This window comes from Astatotilapia calliptera, chromosome 20, assembly GCF_900246225.1.
Source record: "Astatotilapia calliptera chromosome 20, fAstCal1.2, whole genome shotgun sequence".
NCBI lineage: Eukaryota > Metazoa > Chordata > Actinopteri > Cichliformes > Cichlidae > Astatotilapia > Astatotilapia calliptera.
The window spans coordinates 15,419,730-15,429,768 of record NC_039321.1 but is presented as its reverse complement, the minus strand read 5'-3'; the positions used below and the strand labels follow the sequence as shown (position 1 = coordinate 15,429,768).

The 10,039-nt window shown below is 41.4% G+C and overlaps 1 long non-coding RNA gene across 1 annotated transcript; it reads left to right on the top strand.

Annotated features, from left to right (window-relative positions):
- The first annotated feature begins 4,006 nt into the window (after window positions 1-4,006).
- On the top strand, window positions 4,007-4,950 carry LOC113013875 (uncharacterized). The gene is made up of 2 exons (XR_003270882.1): window positions 4,007-4,078; window positions 4,249-4,950. It is a non-coding gene; the product is annotated as an uncharacterized LOC113013875 (long non-coding RNA).
- Window positions 4,951-10,039: the final 5,089 nt, after the last annotated feature.

Sequence of the window (10,039 nt, the reverse complement as noted above, 5' to 3'; positions counted from 1 at the left end):
ATACTGTCTCCCACCTTTTTTGAAAAGTGTCACAACACAAGGAAATATTTCTCATGAAACAGTCTCATTTTGAAAATTCATATGATTTCTATCTTCTATTGTGAATAAAACATGGGTTTATGATAATGGGAAGTCATTGCATTCAGTTTTTATTAACATTTTACACAGTCTCCTAACCTCTTTGGAACTGAGGTTGTAAAACTGATCTTCTGCATATGTGTTTATAGTGATAGAGATTACGAATAAGGGTCTCACCATAACTATGTACTGACTAACAGTGATGCAGCCATTTTTTTTGATAACTGTGTTACTGTGACAGCCCTAACCATGGTGGAACATTAGTGTTTCTCTCTAAATCATGGTGGCATGTAGTGAATCTGGTCAACATCTACCGTGTCTGTTAAAACACACAACTTCATCGGAATGTATTGCTCCTGCACTAAGTGCAGATTTCTATCTGTCCCCAGACAAAGGACATCGAGCAAAGGTCCAGACTCACAACTTGGAGCATCTCTAAGTTCTAAATTGGTCTGGCAATTTCCCCTGTCGCATGTTGAGTGATAATAGTGAGGTCAGCCTCTGGTCAGCCAAATAGTAATGGGAGAATAGAGACGTTCCAATCTGTTTTACTGTTCCACCCCTATCAGCAAGTTTCCACCATTTCAGCGAGACAGAGAATAAGTAAGACAGAGCTGGGGAGAGAGAGAGTGAGAGATGGAGAGGAATGGGTGGTCTTCTCTGCACAATGGACAGTCGGCTCATTAAAATTAATTGTTTGGTAAAACGTTGAAAGTTTTGGCTGAGAGGATTCTCCATTCAATTTGTAATTTGGACAGTTTCCAGTTTGTCTTTCCACTCCGCCAATCGATTATGATGACACTTTCAACTGCAAAGAGCCTGAGGTGTATCACTCAAACCAGGCCCATCCTGAGCCTACTGTGTGCAACTGCATGCAAGCGTGTGTGTGTGTAAATGTGTGTGTTTGAGGCACACCAGTAGAGCTGAGGGCTGCTGCCTCAGTGGTAATGAATGTCAAGAGGCGTGCATTAATAAATTAGCCATGCATGTATTTTACCTTATTAATGGTCTCAGAGGCAAATCACAACCTCTTTAATGCATTTCACTTAGTGTAGCTTATGGGTGCATTTCATAAAACATGGCAGCTTTTTAGACACTTACTCTGGGTACAAATTTATCACCCTCTCTGCTTCCCTTCATTCCGCTCTCTTCTCCCTTTTTCATTTCCCCATGTAGCCTTCCCATGTATCTGCTGCTCAGTGCTTTTTACCAGATTAGATAACTTTCTGAATGAAATGTGTTCCATTTAAGATTTAATCTGTCAATATTTTCATTAGGGAAAAGAGAAGCTGAGACCACAAATTATGCTGCGATCTGCTAAGAAAACGGAGAAGATGAGAAGACACCAAAGTCACACATACCACTAATGATGTACGATGCATCAATTCGTCATCTCATCCTTTAATGAATAAACAAATCATCACTTACTGAACTGTGTTTTCTGTCTGTGTATATTGATAGATTCACTATATATATATATATATATATATATATATATATATATATATATATATATATATGTGTGTGTGTGTGTGTGTGTGTGTGTGTGTGTGTGTGTGTGTGTGTGTGTGTGTGTGTGTGTGTGTGCATTTGCTACACAATGTTATGGCACAACTGAGTTCATTGGATTCATTTGACTTTGTATTTTTGGTTAGAAACAATGCTTTTTAAAAGGACCGTTTTTAAAATATTGGTCCTGTTGGAGGTTACATCACAGATTCAAAATAAACACATTTTCTGTTTGGAAGAATATATTTCTGTTCAACAGCAGTGACCATCTTTTGTTTTGTAGAAATAAAAGGCATCTTCAGTCTTGGTTTCAAAGTAAAGTATTTACTGAATATCAAACTTCACATAGACTGACCAGCCCTATATCCTGGCGAGGACTCAAGAAAAATGGGAAAAGATAGAAGAAGAAGAAGAAGAAGAAGAAGAAGAAGAAGAAGAAGAAGAAGAAGAAGAAGAAGAAGAAGAAGAAGAAGAAGAAGAAGAAGAGAAAAGGAGAACACAGCTCTTTTTTTCTTCTACCTCTTTCAGTTTGTCCGTTTAGTGATCACCAGACTGGATCATCTGCCTCCATCTCACTCTGTCTCTAGCATCCTCATCTGTCACACCAGCCCTCTTCATATCCTCCTTCACTAAACCCACAAACTTTGTCTGCTATGCCTCCTCTCCACATGCCCAAGCCATTTCAGCCTTTCCTCTCTAACTTTGTCTCTAAATCACTCATCCTGAGCTGTCTCACTGATGTACTCATTCCTAATCCAGTCTGCTTTGATCCCTCCCAACGAAATTCTTAACATCAACTCTGCTTCATGTCTCTTTATTAGTTTCATTGTCTCCAAACCATACAACATGGAAGGTCTCACTGTCATTTTATAAACCTTTCCTTTCAGTCTTGTTGACATTCCTCACCCCTGACACTCATCTCCACCCACCCCACCCTCCTTGAATTCTTCTCTTCATTGCTGGGATGGTTAAACCACACAGACATAAACTCATCCATCTTCACTGCGTCTGCATCTTGCGTCTTCACCATTTCACCCTCTTATCTCTTATTTTTTCTTTCTCATTCTGTCTTGTTCAGCTGACTTTTGTTTCTCTCCTATCAGATTGAAAACAAGAAGGGACTCAGAGTCACCTGATGTAATCCCACCCCCACCTTGACACCATCTGTCACCCCTACCACACAACAACACTGTCATGATATCCTCATACATGTCTGTCACTTTGTGTTCAAAATGTTCATACAGTGCCACATTTCCTCTCTTGGTACTAGAGATGGGAACTGTTAAGAATTTAGCAACTCCAATTCCATTATTCATATCACTGATCGGTTCAATTCTTTATCAATTCTCATTAGCTCCGCCGCTTTGAGAGTCTCTGCCATCGCTAAGCAGTACATCAAAGACATTACATTCATGTAAATTAATTGCATGCTGTGTGGTCAAATGTTTGTGCAAATGATGAGATCAATGTTGGGGCCATTACACATGTTACACAGAACACTTTCTTAAAAGCAATACAATATGTTAATTACTTACTCCAAATAATGCATTACACGTTTCTCCATAAAATGACTTGAAACAAAAGCTTAACAATCCAATCAGAGAACAGATGGGTTTGGCTGTTGGAGGGGTGCTTTACGGAGCTTCAGTTACGGAGCTTAAATTTGTGATTGACATGATTAGCTGAAAGGGAGAAAAATCAAACACAAATCTTTTTTACACACACACAAGTTCTCATCTGTAGATGCACAAACATAAAATTTTGGTTTACAAGGTTACAAAACTCAGTTCACAAATACGCATTTGATTTCCAAGTACAGTGGTCCCTCGCTATAATGCAGTTCACTTTTCGCAGCCTTGCTGATTCGCCGATTTTTTTGTGTGCAATTTACCATGTTTTTTTTTTTTACAACGCACAATGCGTTGTAAAAAAAAAAACAGGACGCAGAACACAATGTTCTGCGTCCTGATTGGCTGTAGCCAAATTTACATAAAGTAGCAGTGTGACTCTGAAGTGCTGTACTGTATGTCTGTAAGTTTTCTCCCCAATAAACACAACAATGTGTCACGGTTCTGGGTCAGTTTCGAACCAGTATTTTGAGTTTTGATTATTAGAATTCTATGTTTCTGTTTTTTCATGTTTAAGGATTTGTTCTCGGTTGTATCTCACGTTTAGTTTAGTTCAGGTTCCATGTGTCATTCTGTCTGTCTCTCAGTGTCAGGTCTGCGTCTTGGTGTAGTGTTCTCATTTCCTGTTTTATTGTGAAGGTCTGGGTCTCATGTGAGTGTGTTCAGTTTTACCTCTGTCTCGTCTTGTTGATTATTCCCAGCTGTGTCCACCACCTGTGTGTAATTCCCCTGTGTTTCTCTGTGTGTATTTAAGTCGTGTCCTCTATCATTGTAGTTGCTGGTCTGTCTGTGTATCCACCATGTCGCACCCATGTGTTCTCCCTGCTGGCCATCGTCATTCTCCTCTACTCGGTCTCATTCAGGTTTGTGCGCTGCAGTTTAGTTGTTTTCCAGTCTAGTTTAGTTCGAGCTCCATTTGCTGTTTGTCCATATTTATTTCGTGTTCAATAAACCACCTTCGCATCTTCACAACTGCCTGCGATTGGATCCTCATTTATTATTTTCACACGGCTTATCTCACTCGCCGTGACAGTACGGACCAGCCAGATATGGATCCAGCGGCATTCACCCCACCCACGGAGCTTCGGGACCGCATAACAAACTCTGCTTCAAAATTAATCAACCTGTGGCTAGAGCATGAGGGAGAAGCATTTCTCTACCTTCTGGAAGCCAGGCTACAACAGCTTATTTCCGATTATCCCTGGCTATTGGACTCACTGCACCCTCTGGTATAAAACTTCATTCTACACGAACTTCACCTCCACCCTCCAGCCGCTACTGCTTCCCAACCCAGCCCCCCGGTGAAGGTTTTACCCGGCCAGCCGGAGCAGTCGCCTGGCCCGCCGGTGCAGTCGGCAGGGAGGAAGCGACGTTCGCGTCACCGGCGCGGCACCCCACAGCCGGACTTCAGGATGTCAAAACAGTCGGCTGTGGTGGGTGAAACAGACACTCCTTATGTTCCTTCTGACCCAGATACTAGGTCTATTTCTTCTGGAGCTATTTTTTGTGTCTCCTCTAAAATTAATAAGGATTTCTCTGTCTCACCCATGACCATTGCTCCTAAGACTACCTTTGTTGAGCCGACTTTTCGTGCTAATGACTATGTTCACGCTGTTGTTTCCATGCCCGGAGTAGCTGAGCCTAGCACTACGAACATAGGGAATTTAAGTGTCTGGGAAGCTTTCTTGTCTCCGTCAGTTCCTTCAGGGAAAGCAATAAACCTTTCTGAAACTGGTTTTTCTGGCCATATTCTCCCATCCTCACTTTCACCCCAGTCAGCAGCCCAGCTGCCCTCAGTTCAGTCAGCAGCCCAGCTGCCCTCAGTTCAGTCAGCAGCCCAGCTGCCCTCAGTTCAGTCAGCAGCCCAGCTGCCCTCAGTTCAGTCAGCAGCCCAGCTGCCCTCAGTTCAGTCAGACACTCCACAATTTATTACACCTCCACTACAACCGTCTCCGCTACTGGTAGGTCAGTCTGTAGCCGCTTCGCTGCCTATAGCTCTGTTGCCACCAGTTCAGCTGTCTGCCCACTCATTTACCCAGCCATCATCCTCACAGCCTCATTACAAGCAGGGAACACACTTCACACAAACTTTAGCTGGTTCACTTAAGCTGGCCATCTCAGAGACAGTTGCTCCCTCTAGGGCCTCCCCAGAGGCTGGGTGTCAGTCACCAGCCAACTCTGCTAAAGAGGGCATTACACAAACTTTAAAACACACCAATACCCTCAGAACACAGGTCATGGGAGAAATTAAACAGATTCCTTAAAAATGTGCAAATAACAGCATTTAAGACACGGCAAAACATTAACTCAGAAGACTTAAGAACAGCGCTTTAAAATTTAGTAAAACACAATGAAGTAGTACCAGAAATGCAGGAATAAGGTTTTTGTGAAACTCACTCACAAATGGTCTATCAAGTCTGCTCTGGAAAATACCAAACTTAAGATTCATTACTTTAGAGCTGGCTTTTTGTCCATCAAGCTCAAGGCATAGCTTTTGAAATACCTCAAAGGTAAATTTCAGCTGCTTGGGATAGGTAAGGTTCAGAGCGTAGATTACTCCCATCATCAAAGCACAGGATCTGGCAACATCAATCCTCTCCAGGATCTTGGATCCCTCAACGATGATGGTTGCAGGCCCATGACCAATGATAGCAATCTTCATGATTTGCATTGCAAGGTCTGCGTTGAGCTCCTCCTCATCCTTGTAGGAAAAAAATTTAATGTTAGGATGTATAAAATACATAGCTCAAGCACTTCAGGATGACGTGCATAAGGGAATGAACTACTACAGGTAGGAAAATAAGCTAAAACAGGTTGTCTTTTGTGTTTTTCAGTGATTTTACTTTGTCATTCTGTAATTTTTAAAAGCTAAATTAAACCATAATCCAACGTTTAAAATAAAAAATGTCTTGTTTTTCACAGTTTTGTTTTTCCACTTTGAAAAGAAAATCTAATAAATCATTTTTAAGGGTTATTCCACTTCTAAGTGAAATTTTATCTATTGACATATTGCCACAGTTAGAAAGTGAGAAACAAGCCTTTTGTAAACAGCATACTAATTCTCCTGATCCGAAAGCAATCCATTTGCTTTAGCAGAGCGTAAACAATGGAAGTGAATAGCAGGTGCTAGCATGTTGTGTGCAAAAGTGATTAAAATGACTAACAAAAATGAAAACAGTAATGAAAACAAATATTTCTTGGGAGCTCAGTAATCATGTTCACGGCAAATGAAAAGTGCAAAAGTAACACGGAAGATTTGCAGAAGCTGATTTAGACTTGAGACTACATTGCAGTTACGACAAACACCGCTGTAAACATCCACTGCATGGTGCATGGATATAACGCAACAGTTGAAAAAGTCTCCAGCTTCCATAAACAAACACACACAGCCACTACTATACAAGCAGCTGCAGTAACAATGGATGGGTCGTTGATTTGTTGAAGAAATATTGCACAAATAGCATGTTGGTTTATAGACACTGGTCGGCAGTGGCTTCAACTGCTGTGTTATAACCATGTGGAGGCTTACAGCAGTGCTCTGTCGTAATGTAGTCCCAAGTCTAAATCGGCTCCTGAAAATCCTTCATGTCAATTCATACTTTTCATTTGCAGTCAGCATGATTGTTGAGCTCCCCAGGAATACTTGGTATCATTATTGAGTGATTTTAATCACTTTTGAACACAAAATGCTGGTACCTGCCATTCACTTCCATTGTTTATGCTCTGCTGCCAGATCAGGAAAATGACTGCGCTGGCTACAAAATTTTTTATCCTGTGTGTTTATGTTGCACCTTATCACGGAAACAGGTTTCTATTCAGCAAATTATGTTCAATGACAATGGCAATAAACATCTTCGGATTGTAATTCTGAAATGCTTTTTTCTCACTTATACATGGCAATAGACATATCTTCACTTAGGGTTGGAATGTCCCTTAACTCATTCAGTGCCAGCCACTCTCAGATTTCATACTCCCCTCAGTGCCAGAGATATTTAGGTTTTTCACTGATTTTGAAGGCTCACAGAATATTTTGTTCTATGACTATGTGAATTCTGAAACTGTTGTGCCCTTAAACAGGGGAAATAGTGAGGAGAGGTGAAAGAACGGCACAGACACGCAGCTCTCACTCTCACTCGTCTGTATTGAGTTTCAGAAGCAATACAACCAAAACAATATTCTTATGGATGCACTCAGTCTCAGGACAACTGTATCCAAACTAAGTCACTATTGTTCGCTGCATTAGCTGATGAGAATACTTTAGGTAACATGAACTGTAGCATTAGGCAAAAACATCTTTTTAACTCGCACATGTTAGCTGACACAGTCACTAACTTTTCACAGCAATGAAATAATACTTTAAGTACTGCATGTCTTCCAGTAGTTAACTTATACAGATAATAACAGAAAAATCTTCACACAATATGGCGGAGCAATAGCGAAAACTAGCATACGCAGCAACAGAGATTAACTGGAACTTCTCAGCAAAATAGTCCGCAATTCACATCTTCCGCTACAATGAACAATGATAACAATGTAATAATCAACAGTAACACACATTTATACAGATTTGTGCATGACAGTTACCTTAAACAGGGGAAATAGTGAGGAGAGGTGAAAGAACGGCACAGACACGCAGCTCTCACTCTCACTCGTCTGTATTGAGTGAAGGAGGCAGCGCGCGAACCCACCTACTGGAGCCCTGAGGCATTAACAATGGATCGACGCACAATCCACCCAGGCAAAACTTTCACTGCTTATCTCCCTCTATATTCCCACTGCATATTCTATTCGAAAACAGTCAAAGCAACAAATAAAACATTAATAAGGGCATCACATGAAATATAAGGAACAGAGATGTACAACTTCAAAACTAATCAAATTTATGATCCACCACATACTCCCCCTCAGAATAGATGTTGTCCTCAACATCCAAATGTTTAACATTTAGCACAAACGTGGAGTTATGACCATTAATATCACCAAAACCACATACAATAAACCATTGCATACTATAATTGTTTCTTGTACCTTATATGTACTCTACAAAAATAGTTTCACAAGCTGGAACTCTTTTCATACATTCTTTAGTGTGGGTTATTACCCAAAGTCTTTCAGTGTTCTCATACAGTCTGTATGAATTACAGTGTCCATGCAGTTACATTAACACAGTCTGCTGCTGGCTTGAGAACAAAGTCATTTTAGTGCAGCTTGTCAAAGCAGTCACTCTCTCCTTTGACAAATGTCCATGAGAGTGATACAAGTGGCCGTAGCCATGTGGTGTGCTTTGGATGTGTCTGTTAAGCTGCAAGCACAATATGAATCAGTTCAATGTCCAAAAGTCACTTTGAATATGAATTCTGTGTTAAACAGTCCATTTCCTTGTGGTTGGTGTGGAGTGTAAGTACATTGTCTCTGTTCAGTAATGTGTTTCGTGTGTGATCACAATGTTTCTTTTCACTCAAGTCCATACAGTTATCAGTGGCAGTATGCCTGAACAGTCCGTGGAACCCTGAAGTGTGTATGATGTGATGGTGTTCTCAGGTTATAACAAGCTGGTGAACCAAGCCGATCATATGTGAAGATCTTTGGTGGCTTGCGCTCTCTACTCGGTCGCTGATGCTCTTGCTCACAGGTCCTGCTGTGTTTGTCTGGAACAGGTGCAGGAACAAGTTCCTCCACTGATGGTTCCTCGACATAATTTTCCTCTTGGTCGGGTAGTTGTTCACATTGGTTCAGTACTTCATGTTCATTCTCTGGCTCAGATGACATGTTTTCCACTGTTTGAAGGTGTTTGGCTGGTTCATCAGTGCTCATAGGATTCAGTGTCGGAGGGTAAAGTGGCTCAAATGGCTGCTGAGATGACACTGGATAGTACTCATCATCGTCATCCTCTTCCTCAGCTTGTTCCACTTCCTCACTTGTCTCCACGGCTCTTTTTCTTGTTCGTGGTCGCACTTCAGTTTCAACAGGCAGATAGTCACATGGCAGAAGAAGATTGCGATGCAATATCCTTGATCTCCCTTTTGCTTTCTCAGGTCTGAGTTCATAAACTGGGATATCTCTGCTGACCTGACGAACGACTGTGTGAACCACATCCTCCCAGTGGTTCCTCAGCTTGCCTGGACCTCCTCGAGGTGTCATGTTCCTTATTAAAACACGATCACCTGGCTGTAATACTGAGCTCTTCACCTTGCTGTCATAATGTCTTTTACTTCTTACAGCTGCTTTATGAGCATTTTCTCTCGTGATCTCATATGCTTCTTCCATGCCTTGTTTCCATTTTACCATGTAGTCATGATGATTGCCATCTCCTTGTTCTGAGGTCAAGCTGAACAGCATGTCGATTGGCAATCGTGGGGAGCGTCCATATAACAAGTAAAAAGGGGGAAATCCAGTTACCTCGCTGCGGGTACAATTATAGGCATAAATCAGTTTGTTAAGAGAGTCCTTCCAGTTAGTTTTCTGACTCTCTGAGAGTGTTTTCAGCATCTGGAGTAGTGTCCTATTAAACCGCTCCACTTGTCCATTCCCTTGGGGATGGTAGGGAGTAGTCCTGGACCCAGCAACTCCACAGTAGTTTTTCAGTTGTGTAAACAGATGATTTTCAAATTCAGCACCTTGATCATGATGTATTCGTGCTGGAAAGCCAAATCTTAAAGCATAGTCATTAAAGATTTTGTCTGCAGCCGTTTTACCTGATTTGGAAGTTGTGGCATACGCTTGGGCGAAGCGTGTGAAATGGTCAATGACTACAAGGATGTATTCATAACCCCCTTTGCACTTGTCAAAGTGCAGGAAATCAATTGAGACAAGTTCAAATGGGT